The sequence below is a fragment of the Streptopelia decaocto genome, assembly GCF_964273445.1.
Source record: "Streptopelia decaocto genome assembly, chromosome: 4".
NCBI classification, from domain to species: Eukaryota; Metazoa; Chordata; class Aves; order Columbiformes; family Columbidae; genus Streptopelia; species Streptopelia decaocto.
Window position 1 is genome coordinate 54,640,706 of NC_138658.1, and position 13,167 is coordinate 54,653,872.

Below are 13,167 nucleotides of genomic sequence, written 5' to 3' on the forward strand. Positions count from 1 at the left end.
ATGAATGGGTAACTTCTGCTAGCTAGGTGTTATACTGCAGAGCATCTGGGTCCTGCTGGCGTAGCAGTGGTACAAGTAGAAACTGGCAGCCGATTTGTGACTTTCCTCCCTGAGGACAGTGGAGGCTTCATGTGTGTCATATGTATGATGCACTGAATCTTTTCAGGAGAAAAACATGACTCATTTGCCTCATTTATCCAATCTTGCAGGACAGCTCAGATTCAGCTAGAGGAAGTGGCTTGTCATTTTTGTGGCATAATCTTTGTGAGAAAGAAATGATATGGCAGGTTAGGCTCTAAGGCTGTATTTCTATATACATGTGCCTCTCCTTAGGTATTTATAAATGCACCTCTCCTTAGGTGCCATACACATACATGTACAGATAAATAAAAAGGTCTTAAACAGGGAATAGGTCAATGGTAGTCCAAACGCTTCTGTCTTCCTGTTGGTAAAATTGTCTCATTATTTGTTCCCCAGCTTTGGAAACAAAACTACTGAAGTCCTGGTTGTGATATACAAAGAGTCATTGCTCTTATGCCTCAGGGACTTCTCAAGGGACTAGTAGGAAGACATCATACAGAGAACTTGTTTGATTTGGTTGCATAAGGTTGCTGAAAGAAAAATGCGTGGCGATCGTTGCAGAACATAAATGTTCAAGATCCAGTTTTTAATGTTTATTTTAGAATATGAGATAGCTTAAAAAGATGTTGCAGTAAAAATAAAAGCTATGATTTGGAAATCCTATTCCATGATTGCATCATTTTAGTGTAGCTGTTAAAAGCTGTTCTTTGCTTCTAATAATTTCTGAAATATTTAAATACTCCAAAGTACTCCTCTGTTCACTGTCTTCTCATATAGTTCCTATTCTGTACCTTCACAAGAGGCATCTTCTGGTTCTTTGTAGAAATATCTGTACTTTGAGGTGTTACCTAATGCCAGTCCCAGGCATTTCCCCTTGTCACGTTAGCTGGAAGATCAAACCTCAATGAAATTTTGTAATTTTGTCTCTGTTCAGTGATCTGGTCTGAGCATCCTGAAGACCACGAGCCTTTTACACTGAGTGCACTCACATTCTGTGTGCCTACCTGAGAAACAATCATTCACTGAAATCAGTGGAGACATTTTAGTTTACTTCAAAAAATATCTTGATGAGTCCCTCCATTGACTCATTTCTGACTAGTTGTCTATTTCACTGGAAACACTGAGGATTTTATATGTACATTACCGTTCTTCACACTTTCATTTTTTTCCTAATGGCTGAACAATTTCTCTTGGTGTAAAAACTACATACAATTCCAAATCTGTGGTGTAGGTTGTTTGATTGGTTTTGTTTTGTTTTATGGTGTGATTGGTTTTGTTTGTTTTATGTTTCTCCCGGTACATCTTTCATGCCTATCTTTACAATATTAGGAAATGAGAAAAACTAGAGGTTTTGTGGTAGCTTTCTTAGAGATGCTTCTAGTTCTGTTTACAGGGCTAGCTGAAGAAGTGACATTTCAACCTTTGGATGACATAATGAAGAAGAACCTAACTTTATAAGACTCAAAAAATTTAGGTCTCAAAGAGTAGAGAGAGAAGATAGAAGCATGCTGCTTGATACACTGATATATTAAAGGCTTTGGTAAATTTTGAGGACTTAGAAAATTCAACAGCTGCTGAGAGGTCAAAGACACCTGTTAAAGATAGCAATAGTTGAGAGATGATGTTGTCCCTGGTGAAAGAACAGATTGAAATTTTAGCTGAATTTGAGGAAGGGCAGATGCTGAGGTCAGAAAGGTACATCTGAAGAAAACAAGAATATGTCAGGGTCTGCAGTTGCATCCAGCCCTTGATAGATTTGCTTTTGGCTCTTTCCCTTTTTGGCTGTGTGTGAGATGCTACTGAGCAAACTGATGAATTAGAGTGCTTAATGAGGCACAGCTTGCAGGGGGGGCGGGTCTCAATACCTGTGTGTGACTTAAACACTAAATAGCATTAAACTCAGATACTGAGCTGAAAACTGGGATATCACTGGTCACTCAGGCCACTGTTTTGAACTGGTGTGGTGGTCCCTAAGATGCTGTAGCAATGCAGGATCCACATGGCAGTGCACACACAAAGCAAATTCTCTCCTGGCTGTGATGTGGCCTTAGTTTCCTGCACCTTCACCAGAGGAAGAATACAAATAAGTACAGAATCTGCCTTTCAGAATGTTTATTACTCTAGGGCTGAATGGGCCAGAAACTGCACAGTTCAAAACCATTATTTTTTCTCCAGTGCTGACAGGAAAGCAAACAAATCCTTTGATTTGAATTTTGTATGTCAGCGCAACTGGCTGTGGAGCTGCTTGTTTTCTAACTTCTGGCTCAAAAGTCACTTTTCCTTAGACTTCCGTTTGCCGAATCCACTGAAGTCTGTGAGCCTGCTTAAATATAGAAGTGTTTTCTAGATATGGATTGTTTTTCAACTGAATACATACTTACATAATATAAATGCATATAAAGACTATTTTTGTAGCCTTCTGGAATAGTTTCATTTTTATTGTATCAGTGTTATGGATACTGACATCAATGAGAAATTCTACTCGGGACACTAGGCAAAATGGAAAATATCAGACAGTGAGCATGAAGGCTACAGCCACAGGATGAAGTCTGGGAGAAAAACTGGCAAGCCAGCCTGGTTCCCAGCTCTGTTGTGTGACTGTGCCGTGTACCCTGGACCTTGTCCACTGTCAGCAGCAGCTGCTGGTGTGTGGCGTGGCAGCATGCTGGGCACTGCTGGGAGACCAAGGTCTTTGTTGGGCCTTTGTCTGCTGGAAGCTGTTACATCTTGTGTTTGTTTGCAAGTTCTGCGCAGCAGTGAAAACCCAGAAACAATTTATTGGCCTTCTGCAGCAATTTGGGGGCTATAAATAGCAGAACCTTTAAAAAAAGCTGTTGAAATGCTTTGGATCTAGGAAACACTTTGTGAATTGGTGAAGATGGGAAAGGAGAGAAGGTGGAGACCTTGTATGTTTTAGATGTTGTAAAATTCTTGTAAGTTAAAATAATAAACAATAAAACCTATGAAAACAATTATTAAGTGTAAGTACACTAAATGGTTCAAGTTAACTCAGGTAATTTTGGCGTTCTAGATTATTGAAAGCTGCTTTGTTTTTTTGCACACCAGTTTTATGGATAGGCTTGGGTTTTTTTCCCTGTTGCATTTTTTGTAAGTGGGCATGAAGAGACACAGCTGCAGTTTAGCAGGCCTTCATCCTTTAAGTATGCCGCGCATTGTTACTTAAGTGAGCAATATTCTGAAAGTAGGCTCAGATGTCTATGGAGACTGCTTCAAATAGATATTGGAGTTTTTTGTGTATATGCCTTCAGGCACGATTGAGGCCAGGTAGGATATGTGATCTCAGCTGTGTTATTCAATTGTAGCTTTGTGTCTCCAAAAATCATCTTGCCCTGAATATTTCAAATGCTTCTGATTTGTTTATTTCATCTGAAATGTTGCTAGTGGCAGGTATTGTGGTGGTCATGGTGTACGTGTCAGAACAGCAGCCTCTCTTAATACAAAGAAAATTGGATAAAGCTGTAAGTAGTTACTATGAGTCAGTGATTCTCTTCTGGTAAAAAAAAAAAAAAACCAACAGAACAACAAATGTATCAAGGAGCTTTCTTAAATTGTCGGGATATTGTGTTTGATGATTTAATGGAAGAACCCGGAGCTCTCTGTAAGAGAACTGTTAGAAGTCAGCATGCGCTCCTCCTCCAGCCAAATCAATCCTTATATTTTCCAGTTTGTTCTCCCTCCCCATTCTCTGTGTTTCTTTCCTCCCTTGCTCTGTTCTTCTTCTACCATTTGCCTGCATTTCCATATTTTATTCTTCCATTTTCCACCACTGTTAACTGATTTAGAACGAGTCAACTTTGTACTCCTGTATTTCTTCTTTACAGTATCATTTTCTAAACTTCAAATTGGAAGCTGGCAAGCTTTTATTTGTTACAACAGAGACATTCAGGGTTTCTAAGACACGCAGTTCAGAACCTGTTCTGTCCCGAGTGCAGTAAAATATCATCATTAGAAAATATGGTGGAATATGGCAGAGAGAAAAATAATCTAGTGATGCTTTCTGTTGTGTAATGCTGAAGTTACAAGGACAATTAAAAAAAAAAAATAATCCTACCTTTCAGATTGTGCTCCATCGACTGCTTGAAAGGTTTGGTTTAATTGTCTTGATCCTGCAATAGTAAAACAACACTTGGCAAGTGGTTTCTTCATGTGCCCACACAAGTAAGAAGGATACTCTGAGGTGTAGGCTGTATACTGCAAACAACGTGGAAATAAAACAATCTTCTCTTCATGCTGTTGTGAATTTTTAATTTAGACACTGATCAAACAAATCACTTGAGTAGTATGCATGTCCCCTTGAGCTGAGCTGGAATGCTAACCTGCTTAAAGTGAGCATGAGCTCGCCTGCTACAGTGGATTAGGACTTGTGAAATGTTTATATTTTAAATGACCACTATAAAATTAGAAAATTTTCAAATATGTAGTGTCATGGGATTTCATCCTTTCTTTGCTGGGAGCCAGGATACTTAAAGTATCAGCTAAAAATTTACCTTTACTCTATGCTTGTCAGAAGTTTTCCTTTCAGATTTTCACAAACTTTGGAACTTAAGAAATGCCTCTGGCATTGCAGTAACATTCTAGGTATCAGTAAAGCTATTGTTCTTTCAGATATGTGTGCTCCAGGCTAAATGGAAAATTCAGCAAAATGTTTTCAATTAAGAATTTGCAGAAAGACGGATAAATTCATGAGATAACAATAGAATTAAAATGAAACAATGCAGATGCCTCTTCTCCTTTAAAAATATCAATATTTTCTGTATTTCTTGTAGCGAGTGGAATGTGGGCATATGCCCATGTGGATCTGTGTGTGCACGCAAACCTGTATTGAATATTAACCACCAAGTCAAGCTAATTTCTGTGAAACAGGCAATTCATCTTGCAGTGCATTTTAGAATGAGCTACGTGCTTCCATTCACTGTCAGCATCTCTCTGCTTTAGCGACAATAACTTGAAAAATCTCAGTGCATCTTATATTACAGGCCACAAACCTAGTCAGAGTTCTGCTTGCAGCTTGCTTAAAATCTGCAAGTTTTGTGTGTTTTTTATTTTTTTTGTTATTATTTTTAAATTTTTTATTTATTTTTATTTTGTGAGAGAGTGAGGTTTTTACTGGCCTTCAGATCCCTCTCAGCAGAATTCTCCTGGGATCTGAGCCAAAGCAGTTTATTCCTGAATTCAGCATCCATAGGTAATGGGGCTGGGGAGAGAAAGTACAAGGCAATGTTACTGCTGTTTTTGCTATGCTGTCTTTGCATACATATTCCTTGCAATTATACTTTTTTATACTAATTTAAGTCTGAAAAGTTCTGATAAAATTTCACAACTAGCTTTCAGAATTGAAAGTGACATTGACTGTATAGGTGGTTTCATGGTTGCTGTTGGCCTACGAAGTCAAGAAGACAACAATGTGTAGTCTCTAACCCATAAGTGATATTTAGGAGACTTTTTATTATTATTATTATTAAAAGCCTGAAATATGACTGGAAACTAAATGCAAATTGAGGTGGCCCAGATATCTGATGTGATTCATTGCTAAGGAGAGCCTGGGAACCCTTGATTCCTAACTTGTCTTGTATGCTGCCGTTCTGCATCCTTCTTAGAGCTTAATGTTTATGTAGCACTTCAGAGATTTATAGCCCTATTCAATCTTATACTCTTGCAAAGGGTTGAGAATGTTTCTGTGCATCTGTTAAAGGTACTATCACTACTTTAGGTGGAGTAAATAATAAAACTTATGAAGAATGCATCATTGTGTGCTCCTGTTTTTATACAACCTTTTATTTGGGTCATCTTGCATCTCTTTTTGTCTTAATTATTTTCTTATTTGATATAGCTGTCATTATTAATTACCAAGTAGATTTTTCCATTTAATTTTTGTTCCAATATCTAATCAATCTTACTTACAGTGTAATTCTGTCTTGATATCCCTATTTGTCTTGTGCAAGCCGTGGCCTAAATATTTATGCATACAATGAAAGTAAAATGAAAAATAAAATCTATGGCCTCCTGCCACATGTTAAAAGGATGCAGATTTTATTTAACAAATGCGAAAGATACAGCCTGCTTAGCTAAACCTTACAGTGCATTCTCATCTCCTGTGAATTGCTTTTGTCTGCTTAACAATTTTTGAAGTAGTAGGTTAGCTATAGGGTTTTCTTTTATAATTGGGTTTTGTTTGTTTATTTTAAATCTTCTAGGAAATATACTTCTATAATTCCCTGGAAATTTAAAACGAATATGCCAAAAAGGGAAGGTGATGGGAGTCATAGCTATAGGTAAGTTGTAAGCTTACCCATTATATCATGTCAAGTGATAACTGATTTCAATGTGAACTTCTGCCTGATATGTGTGACTGGCTTTTGACCCAAAAGTAGGCTGAGTTTTTTCTTTAAGGAAAAGCAGTGAATCAGTGAAACTATTTGTCTATAATCTTAAAATAAATGCTGAGAAGTCAGTCTCAAATGCTGGATATTTAACAGAAGAATGTGTGCAGAAGCTAGCTTTCAATGGAACCAATAGCTCCTTTTCTCTGTGTCAGATAGGATTGGGCATAAACCATTCTATATTTGTACTTAAACTTGAGTTAAAAATATCCCCTTTTCATTGAGTTTGGAGATTTTTCCTCTTTTGCTTGCTGATGTTTTGGAAGATGGCTGTTAGTTCTGCAAATTACACTCAGACAGCTTAATTAAATACTCTTTTTTCCATCATCTTTGCTTAGCAACATCCCTTTTGAGATATTCTGGGAAACTTAATACTTGTCTGGTGTGTAAACAGTGTTTGTAAATAAAAAATGTTGCCACACCCTGCTAGCTTATGTTTTTTAATACTTTTTATATTACTTCTTTTGAGATGGAAACATGAAGCCTTAGACACCCAGTCACTCCAACTTATTGCACAATACAACTACCAGGGACTTGAGACCCATCTCTGGCATATGGCTTACCATGTTGGTGTAGATTGTTCAAGCAAGTCTATAATATCTACATGGTTGTCAGAGGTCCAAGCAGGAAGTAGTTTTCACATTCCAAAATAACCTGGAATTTGAACAAAATCATTAGGCTCTCAGAAGCTCCTATTTGCATTTCACATTTCATTTAGTTGGTGAAAAACATGCTATCTCCAAGTCATCTAGTTAAAATCTAAATGCAGTACCCTAAGCCTGCATTGACACAGACCCTGGGCATGCTTTGGACCCTGCGTGTGTTTTGTGCTGGACAAAATTAACCTTTTGGACACTGAGCAGTATTTACATTCTAGTACTGCTGTTGAATCCCTTCCTAGGTTTGTTTCCTAAAGCCGTATTTGTCCTCTGCTCAAAGTGTGCGGGGGGTGCTGCCTCCTCTGCTCAGGCTGGACACTCGTTGCTTTGTTCCACCCATTGTCCCCCTCCATGAGGAGCTTCCAGCCTGAGGTTTTCAACCACCATACACAGTTTCCCTGGTGTGTAATGTTGGGTGAAGCAGACCAGAACTTCTCATAAGCAAAGAGCCTCCCTCACCCTAAGGATCAAAGAGAACTAACATATGTATTGCTCAAACAATACAGGGTTTAACTCTTTACAGAATTTTTAACTTGGTCTTCCAAGAAGATCAGTTGGTTGTAGATATTATTTGTTTCCCTTTGTTGGTCAAATATACTAGGACTCCATGCTGTCCTTCAGAGCTTCAGAAAATATTCAGCTGTCAACAGTGGTTTTAATTTATGCCCCTAGGTTTGCATCCCCCTCACAGTTTCCTTTCTGTCTCTAACAGCCTTGGCCCTGCCCCATGTGTGCTTTTGTAGGATTGTTCAAACACTTTCTCTGCTGCAAACTATGTTCTCCAAGAGCTTTTTTTTTGGGTCTTTTTGGTCAGTTCAACTCTTCACATCTCAGTGGAAATTTCAGTAGCACAGACCTCTGATTTCCATGCGTTCTTTGTGTTTCTGCCCATGTGTTTCACTAAAATTGTTTACATGCAGTCATATTAATGTGCTCTTTGTGCAAGGCAAGCTGTGTTTTATATGTAGGATAATGTTTAAAATGTAGGCCTATTGCATCTTGGTGGTAAAACTGTGATTGACCTTGCTGGGAGTGGAATCACAGCCATTCAGATTTTGTTGCAGCACCATGAAAGGGGGGAAGTTTTGTGAAATCAAAGCTGAATTTGAAAATCCTAAATTGTTTAGAGTAAAGAAATAATCTTTCAACTATAAAACTGCATGTTTATCCTCTAGGTTCTGTAGGGATGAGGAGAAGTAAAAATGTAGGTAATTGTGCAATTATAGCTGCCTTGGTTTATTGGGGTAATTGAGGATGAAGAGAAATTAATAGTCTTTTAAACAAAAAGCACCTGGAAATATAATCATGTTGAGGTTCATTCTTCTACCAATCTTTCTTGAATCCAAAAAGGTTATCAAGAGGTTTTATATAATTATCAGTACACTAGTTCTTAAATTTGGCCATGACATTCCTTGTGAATATCAAACTTGTCACTAACAATGAAGAACATAAGCAAGGAATGGAGATGCCATACACCAGTTAACACTTCAGTGAACACTGTTTAACAATTCTTTGGGATCTGACCAGTCTCTGTGATTTGTGGGGAGCCTGATCAGTAACTGAAAAGGCACCAGTTGTTTCCTGAGTGATAAAAACAAGCTGACAAAACAAGAGATCTTGATCCACAGCTGAAAACAGGCAGTAATTGTCTGGAAGAGTTCTGAGGTCTTGCCAATTGCTGGGTGCTTGGGCTGAACTTCCAGTTGCCACTTGTGTGAGTTAAGCTTTGCTCATTTTGCCATAAAATGAGAATGTCATAAACTACTGGTGTGTTGGATGGCAAGAAGTGGTATATTCAAATATATATATTATATATTTTATACATATATATATATATATACATACACACAAGAGATTTCTGGAGAATTACCACCTTCCCATTAGCTCAGGCAGCTTAGGATAGTGCTGTCTACCTAGTTGATCTTGTAGTCCATTATCATGTGCCCATTTCATTTATGTCTAGCTAGAGGTTCTTAGCCATACTTGTATTTTAGTGAGAGCCCTTTGGGTCACTGGCAGAAAGAGATATTTTTATGTTCTGTTTGTTCCACCACTTTTGTAGACCATGCTGGCTACTATTTCTTCCTGGCAACTACTGATCATGGGCTGTTTTAGATGGTGGTATCCTTGTTCCTAGCAGGCTTTCTGCTGTCTGGACTATGAATCACAACAAAATAAATTTTACTTATGTTTTATGAAGTGTGGTACAGAATCATAAAATAGTCGATTGAAAGGGAGTTCCAGAGTTCATCTGGCCCAACATTCCACTCTGTAGAGGTCAATATAGGTCTGCAGCATAGTAAAAAGCATTTAACACCCAGGTTTAGCTCATTAATGCTTGGGAAGCTTTGATCTTTATTGGTGGTGTCTGCAACAGCAGCATATGGCTCTGCTGGGCAGGTGACGCAGTGTCAATATACTCTGTCTATGTTTACATAGTTCTTTATTAGTAAAAATCTCCCAGAAGCCTAGGGTGAAAGTTCATCCAAAATTTTCCATTTCCTTAACAGTTTCCTGTTCTGAGCTCAGGTTGTTAAATGTGTTCGGATTGCTTACCTCCAGATTTCAGGCCAAAATGCTCGCAATCTGTCTCCTGTTTAAAGAACCTGGAAGAAGAAATGAACATACTGATGTATTGCTGCATATTGCTATTTGTATATATCCCTATGTGCTGTGGCAATACAGAGACATTTATCTTCCCTCTAGAAGGTGGTATTTCTGGCAATTTACTTGCGTCTGTTAAAAAGAGTATTTTTTGTTGCTGTAGATTACATTGTTCCTCAGGAACTGCTTTTAAATTTATTGTTGTCAGGACAAGCAAAATAATGACTAGATACGAAATGTCATATGAATGGGTCATTTTACGCAAGTTTCTAGGACACAGAGATGTTCAGGCACCCGATTCCTGCAGACACTCTGAAGCCAGCGCTGAGAAACCAGGACAGTCCAACAGAGAGTACTCTGCCTGCAGCCGCTTCCTTTGCTTCCCTTGTAAGATGAGGACATGCAGCCTTTTGTATGATCAGAATCTGATAAATCAACCTGCCCAGATGCTTAATAATTAATTAAGGGCAGGGAATGAGCAAAACCACCTCCTGGTTCCTGCAGCTGTCAGTGTCCATATATCAGTTGCGTTTTCCCTTTTGAAGCAGGATAAGAGCATGAATTGAATTAATGCGTTTGACTTGCTCTGAAAACACACAGTAGAGAAATCACCTTACGCAGATGCTGTAAGCACATGAATGTTATTGTCTATTAACTCCTGAATGCTTTCCAGCATCACTGTGCTAGACACAGTTGGATGCCTCAGGCAGGTGCCAGGCCAATCACTGCAACAAGTCTTTGTTCTTTGGACACCCAGATCAGAGCCTCAGGGAGCCGTAGGTCCTCTCCCGGTTCTGTGGTTCTACCTGAGTTCTGCTCAACAAAGGCACTAATAATGCCTACTACAGAAAACTCTAGAGGAAAACAAAAAGAGTGCTTTTTGTTTGTTTTCCATGATTGGGAATTTAATTATAGTGTGGAAAAAAAATGAAGTAGATTTATCCTACTACTTTGTTTAAAAAAAAAAAAAAGTGTATTCTTTTTAAAGCTGTCACTGCAATGGGTCACCAGGAATAGCTCTGCATTGTTTGATTTTTTTTTTTTTTTTTCTTGTATTTTTCATTCTAACTTGATATGTGTAAAGAGGCACAGAAACTGTGAGGCTGGATCAGCCCCAGTTCAGTGCTGTAGTCAGCATCAGGTACCTCAGGAGAACTTGCACAAACACCCCTTGGAGAGCTGGGGTGATGCAACTTTTATATCACATCAAACATGGCTTAAGTCTCCAAGTTAAGACTTATATTCTCCTAAAACTTTTAACTTTTTAAAACTTATATTTGATTTTGTCATGTTCAGTGTTGTGATGCTGGATAGTTTTTGTTGTTTTCTATGGAGACCTCATTACACTATTTCCCTTGGTAACAAATTTACAGATAGCAATTGTCCAGATAGTTACGCTGGAGGAAGAGTTTTGTTTGTTCCATTCTGAACACATCGCTTTTTGATTTGATTGAATGTTCCCTAGTATTTATAGTATATAACAAGGTGGTTGCACTTCCCCTTAAGTCTACAGTGCAGTGTAGGATTTTGCTGTCTAGACAGCTGGAGGACTTTGAAGAATGTATACTGAGAAACGCTGCTTCTTTTAGATGAAAGAGTTATTCAGAGCATTATTTGAGCTCTTCTATATGAATGGGTCTTTTTCATTAGCGTGGATGTCTCAGAGATGTGGAGGTTATCTTTAAGCAAAGAAAATTGGAAAACAGTGGTGCTTTACTCAAATACTGAAAAATAAGCTTGAAAATACTGAAAAAAAAATGGTTGCACACTGCCTTATGTTCCCAGTGTTGCCTACAGGTGTGAGACCATCCTGGAAACTTTAGGTGCAGAATGACATCCACTCTCCTATGGTTGCTTGAGCCCTGTGTTGTTGTACTGACAGTGTCAACTCTAGTGTGTGGATTTTTGTTGTTGTTGTTTGCTTGTTGCTTAGGTCCTGCCCCCAAACTCACACTATCTGGGGATTCCTCTGAGAACAAGATTACCAGACCTGGGGTGAGTGCCTTTATGAATATTTATCTGGAAATTAAGGTTCAGCATGAGTGTTGAGCGCAAGGCACCGCACATTTTAATCAGGCAAAATCCTCAGACCTCTCTTCCTTTCCCTGTCATGCTCACATCCTGACAAGATCCACAGTTCTTGATTTTTAAACACTTGTGCCAAAACACGAACATACATAACAAATTTCAGTCAAAAAAACTCTTCTTCTTTTCTAAGTTTAAGTATTTAAACACACATAACTGTACTGGTCAGGTGCTGACATCAGTAATTCTTGGAAATATTCGTAAGGAATGCCAGACACTGGGCAACTGGCGCATGGGATGTTTGTGTTTGTTATAAGAGAACATTTTTTTCATTTAACTGGTGAATAAATATTTTAGCTTTCTCATCTATATATAACAGCTTTAATAAAAAGACTTCAATAATTTCTTAAATTATTTTTAAAGCTATACCTGGCAGCATTTTATAATGTACAAAAAAATCTTCACCAGCCCTATTTCATCAGCACACCTTCCTGTAAAGGCCGCGTTACATGCTCTGAGGTCTTACATAGGAATGACCAAAAGAGTAAAACATCGTCCCCAGCTATCTTGCTTAGGACCTGGCTCTGTAAGCAGTGTTCCCTGACACCCAGTCATCTCCCAGTCTCTGACTATTTTCAGGCAGTGCTGACAAAGACACTTCTAGTTTAGCTACAAAAATGATGCAGGTTTCCGAAGAGTGTAATGCACTGTCATAAGCTCATAAGCTCTTCTATCGGCAAAGAGCCATGAGAAGCCTCCTGTAGAAACGGGATTTCCCTCTGTTCATGTTTTTGAGGATGTGGAAATGGATGACATTAAGTCATGGGCTATAATTTAGACAGTGAGAAGATTGCAGACTGATTCCCTAAGTAGCAAAATCCCTTGAGGAAACACATTATGTCTATAATCCTGCCAGTCATAAGACTAGCAATTCAGTCAAAAACTAACTTTATATAAACGGCTTATAGTAAAGATTGTGCTAATAGAGGTAAGAAATTTATTTTTCTGAAGACTATGAAAATTGGGGAACTTTGAGGTATGGTATTTCTTTTCTTTTTGAGCAGATGTAGTAGAAAAATATTCTGAGCTATAATTAGTTAACCATGACTCTTCTATTGCAACATCTGAAATTGTCATTACGTAGATTTGTGGTTGAAAGAATCCCAATGTGCTTAGCATTCACTTATATTTGGATAACATATTCAGCCTTCAGGGCCCCAACTTCAGAGTGGAACTTGTTCATTATAGTTTGTAGTTGTGTGAATATTATACTGACACAATTATAGAATGAACTGATGTGGAACAGAGGTGCTTCAGATGAGGTTTTGAATGTTCAGTGCTAGCAAACACAGGCCTGAGAGGATATTTTCCCGTTATGTGCACATACATTTTACATA

The 13,167-nt window shown here is 38.2% G+C and overlaps 1 protein-coding gene across 2 annotated transcripts in view; it reads right to left on the bottom strand.

Annotated features, from left to right (window-relative positions):
- PGCKA1 (PDCD10 and GCKIII kinases associated 1) overlaps window positions 1-13,167 on the bottom strand; it is a 43,162-nt gene that overhangs the window by 14,962 nt on the left and 15,033 nt on the right. Inside the window, exons 2-4 of one of the 2 annotated variants that reach the window (XM_082050288.1) lie at window positions 9,698-9,747; window positions 7,046-7,136; window positions 4,154-4,208 (exon numbers count right to left, since the gene is read on the bottom strand). The gene's annotated coding sequence lies outside the window, so the exon portion shown is untranslated. The remainder of the gene's footprint in view (window positions 1-4,153; window positions 4,209-7,045; window positions 7,137-9,697; window positions 9,748-13,167) is intronic. The other variant, XM_082050289.1, reaches the window with a different exon arrangement.